We start from the raw sequence: 11646 nt of genomic DNA, 5'->3' as shown, positions 1-11646 counted from the left end.
TCTGTTTTTATTTATTTTTATGTTGGAAATAAAGTCATTCATTCATTCATTGTTTGGTTTTATTGTTTGGTGTGATCACATTTTAAGTTAGTATGAGCATGCAAGATGATTTATGAATGAATAAGCATGCTTTTTTCTTATTACATGATAGTATTTCATCTTGCACACTTTTAATGAGCTCATGTTGAGGGGGAATTATTTAAAATACCACTTTTTAAACAACAAACACTCTCTAAACTCAGAGGAGGAAAAAAAAAAAAGTGCAGCTTTTGAGGAGGTTCCGTTACCTTTTATAAGCTGCTCCGCTATCTCGCCTCATCGCGTCTCCTTAAATAAGATCAGCGAGCACATGAATAATGAATGATGTGCCATCCAGGCAGCCAATGACCGTAGACGTGGAGCCTCTTTGTCCGAGCAGCTCGGCCTCTGACTGGCTGCTGGCCTCACGGACCACCGTCTGGAGACCACCCCCTCTGCACGCTGATTGGTCAGACGCTGGTGAGTGCGATGCTGAATTTGATCGACTGATTTCGAGGCGGGGCTCCTATTAAAGGGGGAACTGATGCTCTCCACCAACAGAGAGAGAGACAGAGAGAGGATGTTCAGCTGCAACCACACACATGATGCTGTGGAGGAATAACAGAGAAAAAATGTACGTGATGAATGCCATGCATTATGGTCATCATGAGGCGACTATATACCACTAAATATCGACAAACATAAATCACATGCACACAAGAGCATGGAGGGAACTGTGACTTGCAGAGCTGCAGGACAGTTGAACTGTCAACAGATTAAATGAACAGACAAACACAAAAAGCACTTAATTGCTTTGCAGAGCAGATTACACAAGAATATGTTTTCCAGCCCAAAAAAACCCCACACATTAGCTCATGCAATTCTTTACACAGGATATTGCAGCAACTTGAATTGATTGGTATTAAAGTGACATTTCTTATTGGTATCGAGTATTTTAATATTGAGAATCTTCAGAAGGGCCGTTATCGCTTTTGGTTTATTTTTAGGGCTGTCAATCGATTAAAATATTTAATCGTGATTAATCTTACATGATTGTCAATTGTTATATCTGTTCAAAATGTACCTTAAAGGGAGATTTGTCAAGTATTTAATACTCTTATCACACAGGAATATGTTTCCAGCCAAAAAAAAAAAACACATTAGCTCATAGCAATTCTTTAAACAGGATGTTGCAGCAACTTGAATTTATTGGTATAAACTGACATTTCTTGATGATTGAGTATTTTAATATTGAGAATCTTCCAACCAAAACCAGTCCGATATTTGTTTAATTTTTTCATTCATATTGCAGCTGGACAGTAACATTTCATTAAAGGCCCTGAAAACCTATTTTCTCAGTCAGCTTGTTTTTCTGAGCGATAACGGCCCTATAAACACAACATTTTGGTTATTTTTAGGGCTGTCAATCGATTCAAATATTTAATCTTACATGATTGTCCATAGTTAATCATGATTAATTGCAAATTAACCACACATCTGTTCAAAATGTACCTTAAATCGAGATTTGTCAAGTATTTAAAACTCTCATCAACATGGGAGTTGGCAAATATGCTTGATTTATGTAAATGTATGTACATATTTATTTTTGGAAAGATATTGGTTAATAGTTATTGGAAATCAAATAATGACACAATACAATGACAAATATTGTCCAGAAACCCTCACAGGTACTGCATATAACATAAAAAATAGGCTCAAATAATAACATGGCAAACTCAAGCCCAACAGGCAACACAGGAATATGTTTTCAGCCCAAAAACACATTAGCTCATGCAATGTCTGTACAAACAGGATGTTGTAGCAACTTGAATTCTTTGGTATGAAGTAAAATTTGCTATTGGAAAGTGAAAAGCAGAAATGCCTGATCGGGTATTTTTAATTTTGAGAATCTTCCAACCAAATCCAATCCAATATTTGCACATATTTTCCTTCATATTGCAGCTGGACTGACGCTAAAGTACATTTCATTAAAGGCCTTGAAAACCTATTTTCTCTTCTTCTGAGTGATAAAGGCCCACTCAACACAACATTTTGGTTATTTTTAGGGCTGTCAAAAGATTACAATAGTTAATCGCGATTAATCACGAATTCATCGCACATTCTTTATCTGTTCAACCTTAAAAGGGAGATTTGTCAAGTATCTAATACTCTCATCAACATGGGAGTGGGTGAATGTGCTTGATTTATGCAAATGTTTGTACATATTTATTATTGGAAATCAATTAACAACACAAAACAATGACAAATATTGTCCAGAAACCCTCACAGGTACTGCATTTAGCATAAAAAATGTGCTCAAATCATAACATGGCAAACTGCAGCCCATCAGGCAACAACAGCTGTCAGTGTGTCAGTGTGCTGACTTGACTATAACTTGCCCCAAACTGCATGTGATTATCATAAAGTGGGCATATCTGTAAAGGGGAGACTTGTGGGTACCAACAGAACCCATTTTCATTCACATATCTTGAGGTCAGAGGTCAAGGGACCCCTTTGAATATGGCAATGTCAGGTTTTTCCTAAGTTTGGAGCGATATTTAGCCTCCTTCAAGACAAGTTAGTATTACATAGTTGGTACCAATGGATTCCTTAAGTTTTATTTCATACCAGTATCTTCACTCTAGCTTTAAAACTCCGCTACAACTTAAAAATCGCAGGTTGCATTAACGCGTTAAAGACATTAGTGGCGTTAAAATGAATTTGCGTTAACTTTGACAGCCCTAATTATTTTACAAGATAGATTTTCTGTATTTTGTGTTTCATTTGAGCTCTTCTCACTGGTTTGGAGTGTGCAGGGCTCAGGTGGAAAAAGGGGATGTCATGTAATTTCTGTGCACCACTTAGCATTTAAAATACAGTAGAATAAGCAATTTAACAGTGTCGAATAGCCCTAGAACCTGCATCTTTATGCTTTTGTTATGGTTTCACCTGCAAAATGTCACTGAAAGAGACGCAAAACAACCACAAACTGCTCCTCCTTCCACGTCTGTGTCCAGGGGTCCGGTAATCCGTCCATGTGCAGCCACCATGTCAAGCACAACTGTGATGGCAGCAGGTTTTGAATTCACAATAAAAAGCTAGTACATGACTCTGACCACGTGTCCTTCTGCTTTTATGCAAGCAGTTCCTTATTGGTTATAATCCGTAACAGAGAATTCTCAATGTGACATGCAGAAGGAAAAACAGCAAAGACATTTCACTTTGCAGCTAAACTCAAACAAAATCCATTTGTCTCAGCACAGCAAACGCAGATCTGTGCGATGCAGCGTTTGGCTGACAGCTTTCTCAGAGCTTTGGTCCAGTGATTATTGATTTTTGATCAAAGCAATTTTTTCTGTGTTCATTTTTTATTTATGATTTGGTTCCAGCAGTAGTAGTAACACTAGTACTGGCTACTTTGTTCACAATGGTGATGGCATTAAGCATTAAATGCAATTCTTTGAATGGCAAAACATAGCATCAAAATATAGTGTTGCACCAATGGGTTTGTTGCTGCTGAAATAGCAGTGGAAAATTAACCTCAATGCATGCTGAAGTTAGTTAAATATGTTTCACACCTCTAAACACCATCAGTTGTCAATGTGCTACCAGAATCAGGTCGAAATGCAACCAAGTTTAAATGTCACCAAAGGTCAAAGGTGACATTTTTTTCTGGGATTCTTTGGTGCCTTTTGGATTCTGTGGCGTTTGAAGCATGTAACTGGTGTGAGGCTGAAACAGGACACTGGGAATTGAGATCCAACGCCCTCCTTATTTACAGACAACACCAGCTGCTTATCTCAAGAGCTTTTACCCAGAATCCTAGCGGACGCAATGGCGGTTAGGATTAGGAGAAGGACAGAAGGCTGGCTAAATCTGTCATTCACAGATTCAACCAACTCATTGACTGGGGTTTATTTGGGGTTTGGTTGGTGGCCAACAGGTTAGGATGCAATCTGTTATAAAACACTGTGCAGTAATAGGCGAACTGAAAGGTGAGCGAGGTCAGGCAGCAACCGCTTTCATAATCCATTCATAAATAAAAGCAGAACAAAGCTCTACAAATTTTCCTCGGGAAGTGGTATACATCATGTTGTTTGATGTCGCTAACTGGAAGGAACTGCCTGGGCTGGACTCTCAGCATTAATGTAATTGAGTTTTACCTCATTGTGCAAAGCCTTATAGCTATCCCAGAGGACGGGGGCTGCAGGAGGGGGGGGCGGCATCTGTTCAAACAAGACGAGTAAAAAATGCTAAAGAAAATCATCAGGGGGGAAGGATAACAGTCAAGTAATGCAGCAACATTGTTTCTGCCAAAAGAAAGGGCGGGAGGGTGAAGAGGGGTAAAACAGTTCAACCTTTGTAATCGTCTCTTTTTATGTTTGGTCAGCAGAGCGACACAGATTTTTTTTTGTTGTTGGACTTGTTGGAAGCTGAAGACACCCAGCTTTGAAGGCCCACACAAAGCTATTTGATGACTGTTTTTTATGTGGATATCTCCATGTACAGCATCATGAAAGGGGTTCATGGTGAGGATAAGGCGAGCATTCATGCGCACCACGACAAGGAGACTTTTATCCAGACGAGGGTAAATCATTTTCTTCAAACTGGTGTTTGTTGTCCCCACAAATCGTTCATTGTGTTCCGACACATTTTGACCCCCCAACATAATAAAATTGCACCAATAGCTTTTGGTTTGCTCTTTAAAGACACGGCTAAAGTGCAAATGTGGCTCAACAGCGAGGACATTTATTTGGACACAAATGTCCATTCATGAGTTTGGGAAAGAAAATATTCTCTGAATGTGTCGCACATTCTGCACAGTCAGCTTTTTCGGAGTCGTCCGTGATAACAGTGCAAAATGTGTTATATGTTCACGCATGTGGGGCTTCACTTCACCTTGTGTTCAGGAGTAATTTAAGGTCACCATCCTCATACACCCAACAATTATAATAAGAGTTCAATTGAGAGTCAGTAACGCACCTGGTGGACATTAAATTGTTAACACAGTTTGTCTGCAGACATGGCGACAAGTCAACAGTAAATCCTGTTTGAGGTTTGATGGGTGGATTCAGTGTAAACTTTGCAGAGGCGATATGAAAACACCTTTAACCTGCTCAATAACACACACAGTATGCAAACATATCATTCAAACTACAATTTGTTACACTGCATCTGCAGCACTATACAAATAAGACTGCCAACGCCCTGCACGGCTCACAAAGCTGTCTGTGGTTATGAATTTGTGTGTCAAAAATTGAGTCAACAATGATAAACACATGTGTTTGAATTGAGTTAATTACTAATAAGAAGAGTCTACAGCCATGCTAGCGGCTTTGTGAGGCTGTACTTGAGCTAAATGCTAACATCAGCATGCTAACACGCTTACAGTGATAGTGATGTAGCAGGTATAATGGTTACCATGTTCACCATAGCGTGTTAGCATGCTAACATTTGCTAATTTGCGAAACACAAAGTACAGCTGAGTCTGATGGGAATGTCATTAGTTTTGCATACTTCATGGTGGCACTAGAGGAAAAGTCAGGTGATTCATTCTGCTGGTACCATAGACTGTATATAAAGATGCACGACATGACAGCTCCCCAAAAGTGAAGCCAAAACATCTGGATCGCCCCCTGGTGGCTGGCTGCAGTATATGTCCTCCATGCAAGCGGATGGGCCAAACTACAAAGTCAAAGTACACGTCAAATACATTTTTCCCAAAGATGGTTTCTGTCATTTTAGGTAGTTCTTATGACGCTGATGTATGTTCAAGTGTTAATTTACTAATAAGTTTGGTTTTAATTATTTATTTGATGCTATAAAAAGGAGGTGAGACGTCATGATGGCAGCTGTGAGTCTCTTGCTGACAAGCTGCGGCCGTGCTCGCCTCGCGATTGGTTTGGGCGGGTGACCTTGATACCGCGGCTGCACCGACTGATCACTACTGCGCAGACTCCGGGTCCAAATGACGTCAAAATCTCAAGATGGGAGCTCCTGTATCCGGGATATTTTGGCTTCACTTTTGTACAGTGGGAGGAAGTGGAGATGCGTCGTCCATATTCATTTACAGTCTATGGTTGGTATCATCAATGTCTGTACATCCAATAGTTGTTGACATATTTCAGTCTGGACCAAAGCGATGGACCGATCAACCTCCAAAAAAATCTAAAAGTGGACCTAGAGTTAGATATTTTTTAGATATTAGAAGATATACTGAATTTATTATCACTACAAAGCTCCTAAACTGCAGTTTACCTTACCACATCTGTATCAGCTTTAAATGTTGCAGTCTTAACATAAATTCAACCAACTTTGTTATAGAAAAGCCTTCCAACCCTGTGTTTAAACCATCGAGTATACAGTCTAGGGTTTAAACCATCTCAAAACTGCATGGTAATTAAGCACAAATCAAGGCAGTTTTCCTTAAACATAAGATTTTGGAGGAGTGGTATTTTTGCTTGATAACAACAATCTCCTGTCTGTAAGATGAGAAAACCAGTCACATCATTCACCAGTCACATTCCATCATCTGTCCTCCCTATCGGCAGCTCCCTCCTTATATCAACACAACAGAAAAGCATTAACTCTTTCTCTAAATACGGCTTGACATGGAGAGCTCTGTCCTCCACCCCATACGGCTGCACCACCCTGGAGCCTGGTACTGAACATTAAGTCACGGTACTTTGGAGGCTGAGGCAGTCTTTGTAAGGCCACAGACTGATATACAGGCATAGTTGTGGGAGGGGAGACTTGTGAGGAGTGGCAGACCTTTTCACTGGAGGTGATTAATGCAAACGGAGCCATTAAGTGCTATGGGAAGAGTACACTACACTGAATTTATTTCTGGGTTGAAGCAGTCCTCGCTCTCCTTGGAGAGGATCACAGTGGCCGAAAGAACTTGCTGTGTTGCAGGCAGACAAAAGCAACGTTAGGTAATATGAGAAATACAAGATCCAATGTCCTGTACTTTAATCAAACTGCAGTGGTGGAAAGTACAGTAACTAAATACACTTACTCAAGTACTGTACTTGTACTTTATTACATTTTCTGCTACTTTATTCTTCTACTTTACCAATTTTAGAGCAAAATATTATACTTTCCACTTTGTTTGCCTGGCAGCTACTAGTTACCTCTCAGATCAAGATTTTACATGTTAAAAAATCTGTGTGGAAACGCCCGGAAAGTTTTAAAGCTTGGCTGAGGTGGAAAAGTCGGTGTACCAACAAAACCAAAATGCAACAAAGTGCAATGGAAACAGACTTAGTGAATAAATAATGACATGACGCTATGTGGCTTAATCATCCACTAAAGCTTTTGCTCCACTGAAAAGCAAAAAAACCCCCATAAATGTCATATTTTTACAATGTTTTGATTTCCATTTGTTTGACTGATGCTCTTTTAATTACTACATCTCGTAGCGCCCTCTTCTCTACGATGGTTTAACAACACCTGATTGTAGAATTAGGTCCACCTATATCTCAACTCCTCGCTCTTGAATTTCCCTCGGGATCAATAAAGTTACTATCTATCTATCTATCTATCTATCTATCTATCTATCTAATATTCACATGATGGTAGTGGATGCACAAATTCGTTTTGCTGATTTTCTGGAAATTTGGTTAAAATTTGTGCTAAATTTGGTTGTAATCTTGACTTATATGTTGTTAGCATTTCCACCAAACCTTTTAGATGGTTTAATCTAAATAACTGTTTGAGGCTCAAATAGGTAAAATTACCAAATTATTCACAAAAAAAGCAACGATTGGAGAAAAGTCCAAAAGATGAATACAAATTTCTGTGTAGTTCTTTCTTCTCTTCTGTCCCATTAATCATCACACGACTCCAAAAATCTTGTGTGACCCTTTTAGGGAGACATATTTAAGAGACATATTTTGAATTCAGGACTTATAATGGAGTATTTTTACATTTTGATACTTTTACTGAAGTACATGATCTAAGTAGTACTTCCCACCACTGCTACAGTATAACACAACCCTGTAACTTAAACATTACATACTCTACACTAAAGCACAATCGAGGTGTTTGTTTGTTATTGTATACATGCTTTCTCATGGCATGACTTTCTAGTTTATTTACTCAACAGCGGTTAAGTGATGGACTGACCCTAGAATTCCTTTGTCCGTGTAGGTGTGGTTTATTTCCCACCATTCAACTAATGTGTTTTGTACCAGGAGACAGCGACTCATTGTTCCCGCAAGGAGCCACAAAGTGTTAATTTAAGAATTCCAGGAGGCAACGCTATCACACCACATTGCAAATGTTAGAGAAACAACCGTCTCCAGGACAAGATATTCTGAAAACATGTGCGTCGTGATTTAAATAGTTTCACTGTGACCCTGTTTAGCCCCGCTCTCCCCATGCTTAGAGGAGAGTTATGCAACAATGTGTGCATTGTGCAGCATTATAGGCATAGTCTGACACAGCCTGCCCACTATTTTGCCTCACTCGTATAAAAGTGAGGTTGCAAGATGTAGCCTGATCTGGCTGGAGATCACAGTAAACAATGATGGTATGAATAAAGTCATGTGGAGGTAATATGACAGTAAAAAGCTTTAAACAAGAACACACATGGAACTACACGGAAGACTTGGCTGCAGTGCTGAACATATTAGTCAATTAATCAATCGTTTTATTGACAGAAAAATAAATGGAAGCAATTTTGATTAGTTGTTCAAGTTGTTTATCAAGCAAAAGTGGGAAACATCTGGTTTCAGCTTCTCAAAAGTAAGAATTTGCAGCTTCTCTCTGTTTTACATCTTTGTAAACTGAATATTTTTGGCTTTTTGGCTGCTGGTGGGCCAAAATAATCAATTTAAAGATGTTGTTTTGGACTCTGGGAAATTGTGATGGACAATCAATAATAAAAATGAGTGTTTGTTGTGAGTTTTGTTACATAACCAGAGTTTAGAGTCAAATTGACAAAAATAGCAGAATAACTATATAAAAATGTACAAAAATAGCTTGTGGTCAAGTGAGGTCTTGATTATTTACGTACTAAGTTACCTTTCCTACCGTTTCCATTCAAGGCCAAAACTTAAGGAAGTCGTTTTAATTCAATCAATCAAAATATGTGGCACATGGAGCTAATTGTGACTCCTACTCTGAATAAGGGTCAGGCAAATAAATTAGATTTCACCCAAAGTCGACAGGACCTTGACTATGGGACATCGAAGAAGGGAGGAAACCTGTCGTGCCCCACCTGTATGGCATCCTGTACAGATCGGGGGAGTTGGGAGGTTTGTACATCCTCTCTACCGTATTGTTTTCTCCAGTTGCTCAACATCCTAAAGACTATAAAAGCCTTTAAAAATGGCAGTAAAGTTACTGGAAAACCAGCATGCTGCCAAACCCTCTGATTTTACCATAAACAAAAACATTTCCTGTGTATTCCACCAGTTTCCCCCAATTGTACTTATTCTGACAATGACAAGTAGAAAGTCTCTGGAGGGAAATTAATGTGATCCTGTTGCTTTTTTATTTATTTTAATGTGCATGTGTGGAATAAATAAACAAAAACAATGAACGCGCGTCATCAAACAAATAAACAAAATTCCCTGTGACATCTCTGGAAAAGAGAAATGTAAATAAAGTGCTTAAATAATGAATCTGACTTATAAAAACATTGCATTTGTTTATGGATTAATTTATAAAAGTGGGTTTTCAAATTGTACCAATTCTGTACTTCTGCCCTGATCATATTATCAGCAGTTTGCATGTATAAACAGATTCCGTTCACATCCTAATATCTACTTTTTTTTTCCAAAGGGGCTGAGCTTTCCCAAGTCAGGCCATACTCGTGCAACCATTTAGAGAGCTGTTTGTAGACAATGACTAATCACACAAGTGTCGTATTTCAATATTTATAATCAGGATGCATAAGAAGGAAATCCTTCTCGAAAGGAAAGAAAGGCACGGCAAGTAAAATGGGAGTACACAAAGTTTCAGGCGTTTCCTCTGTGCCATTAAATAGATGGATAAGACCGTGGCAAAGAATAAAACCGTATCTATCAACTTATCTAGAGGCTCCTTGTGGGCACACAGGACCTACAACTGCATGTGTATTCAGGCAGGAATAAATCACTTTTATTGGCCCAAGTATGGCAGGATCTTCCCATTAAAGTAGTTTTTAATGTTAGGTAAAAAACATTAAACTAACCTGTATGTTTTAAGAGCATTTGGTTTAAATGGGAAGTTTCACACGTGAAGACGAGGTTCAAATGTGAATAAATACTGCTGATGTCAATATGGGTGCTAGTTTTGACACGTGCTAGAGTTTTACAAACAGAAGTAGAACTTCAAGACATCAGCAGACAACAAAAGGAGAAGCAAAACGCCTGACCTGAGACTTGACCTTTACAGGTCACTGTCTGTCACCCATTCTGACGTAGGTATGTGGGAGAAAGCTGTTAAAACACTTTGCTGGGAGTCACATGAGTTGAAGCATCCATCCTCAATATAAAGTTGGAAATTCCTCCGAGAAATGACCACCACACTGACTTAGCATTGTCATGGCTACAATATGTAGGTCTGTGTTGCTGCTGCTATCATGTCAGCGGCTCAGATCGGTCCTGTGACAGCACGAGGAACCTACAGGCGAGAGGAAAAGGCAAAACTATTCACAGCCTACAGAAGCTCATAGATTTAACTGGAAACTGATTGCATCAATACCAGAACGTTGTATTCGATTTTTAAATTTTTAATGCTTGCTTTGTGACAAGCTACAAAAGACACACAGTTGTTTGCTCTTTCCATCAGCTGATGTTTTGTTATCCGGGGCTTTTCCAAAGCATAACAACTCTTATTATTAGAAGTTATGAGTTCTTTTAACACTGTATTTCATTCAGTAAGAACTCAACAGGTGCTTTAACAACTCCATCCATAACAGGATCTTGAAGGCTAATTGTGCAAACTGTAGTATACAAAGAATTGAAGCTGTCTAATCTCAAGTGTGCATTCAAATGTCACTGTTTAATAGCTGCACTCTGTGTCGCTGGCAAACAAACAAGCTGAAATGGCGCGTTTTAGACAGTTCACTGACTGCATTGAAACTGTTTACGGAGTTAGTTTGTTGCTATAAATAGGGATCATCAGAGCTGAAAGAGAGGAAACAGTAGTCTCTCTGTCCCAGCAGTGTTTTCCCTGGTGTTTAAACAGCAGGAGAATCCGGGGACCTGAACTCGGGCTAATTAGTTAATTCATCGGCCCTGAAGGGAAGGACATGTGATTAAATCCAGTCAACAACAATCATTTTTTTACGCATGAGAAGTTCTGCAGAATCTCTCAATTACAGTAAACTATCTGCTATGTTAGATGTAAACATCAGTAAAAGAACTGCAAAAGCAGAGGCAGATAGTTTAGCATAATTAATAGTACAGTATGTTACATTTTCATTTTATTGTACTTGATAAAAGGCAAATATTGTACTTTTTACCCCACTAATTTGCAAAATATATAATCATTTTATAAAATATTATGCTCTGAAATAGATAAAGTAAATGAATCAGTTAAAATTAGCTCCACTTTGAACAGCAGCAACATTAATATTCTTCTTGTAATATGTGAATGTAACACATGAGTACTTTTACTTGTGATACTTTAAGTACA

The sequence above is a fragment of the Sebastes fasciatus genome, chromosome 6 (genome assembly GCF_043250625.1).
Source record: "Sebastes fasciatus isolate fSebFas1 chromosome 6, fSebFas1.pri, whole genome shotgun sequence".
NCBI classification, from domain to species: Eukaryota; Metazoa; Chordata; class Actinopteri; order Perciformes; family Sebastidae; genus Sebastes; species Sebastes fasciatus.
This window is presented reverse-complemented; position numbering follows the sequence as displayed.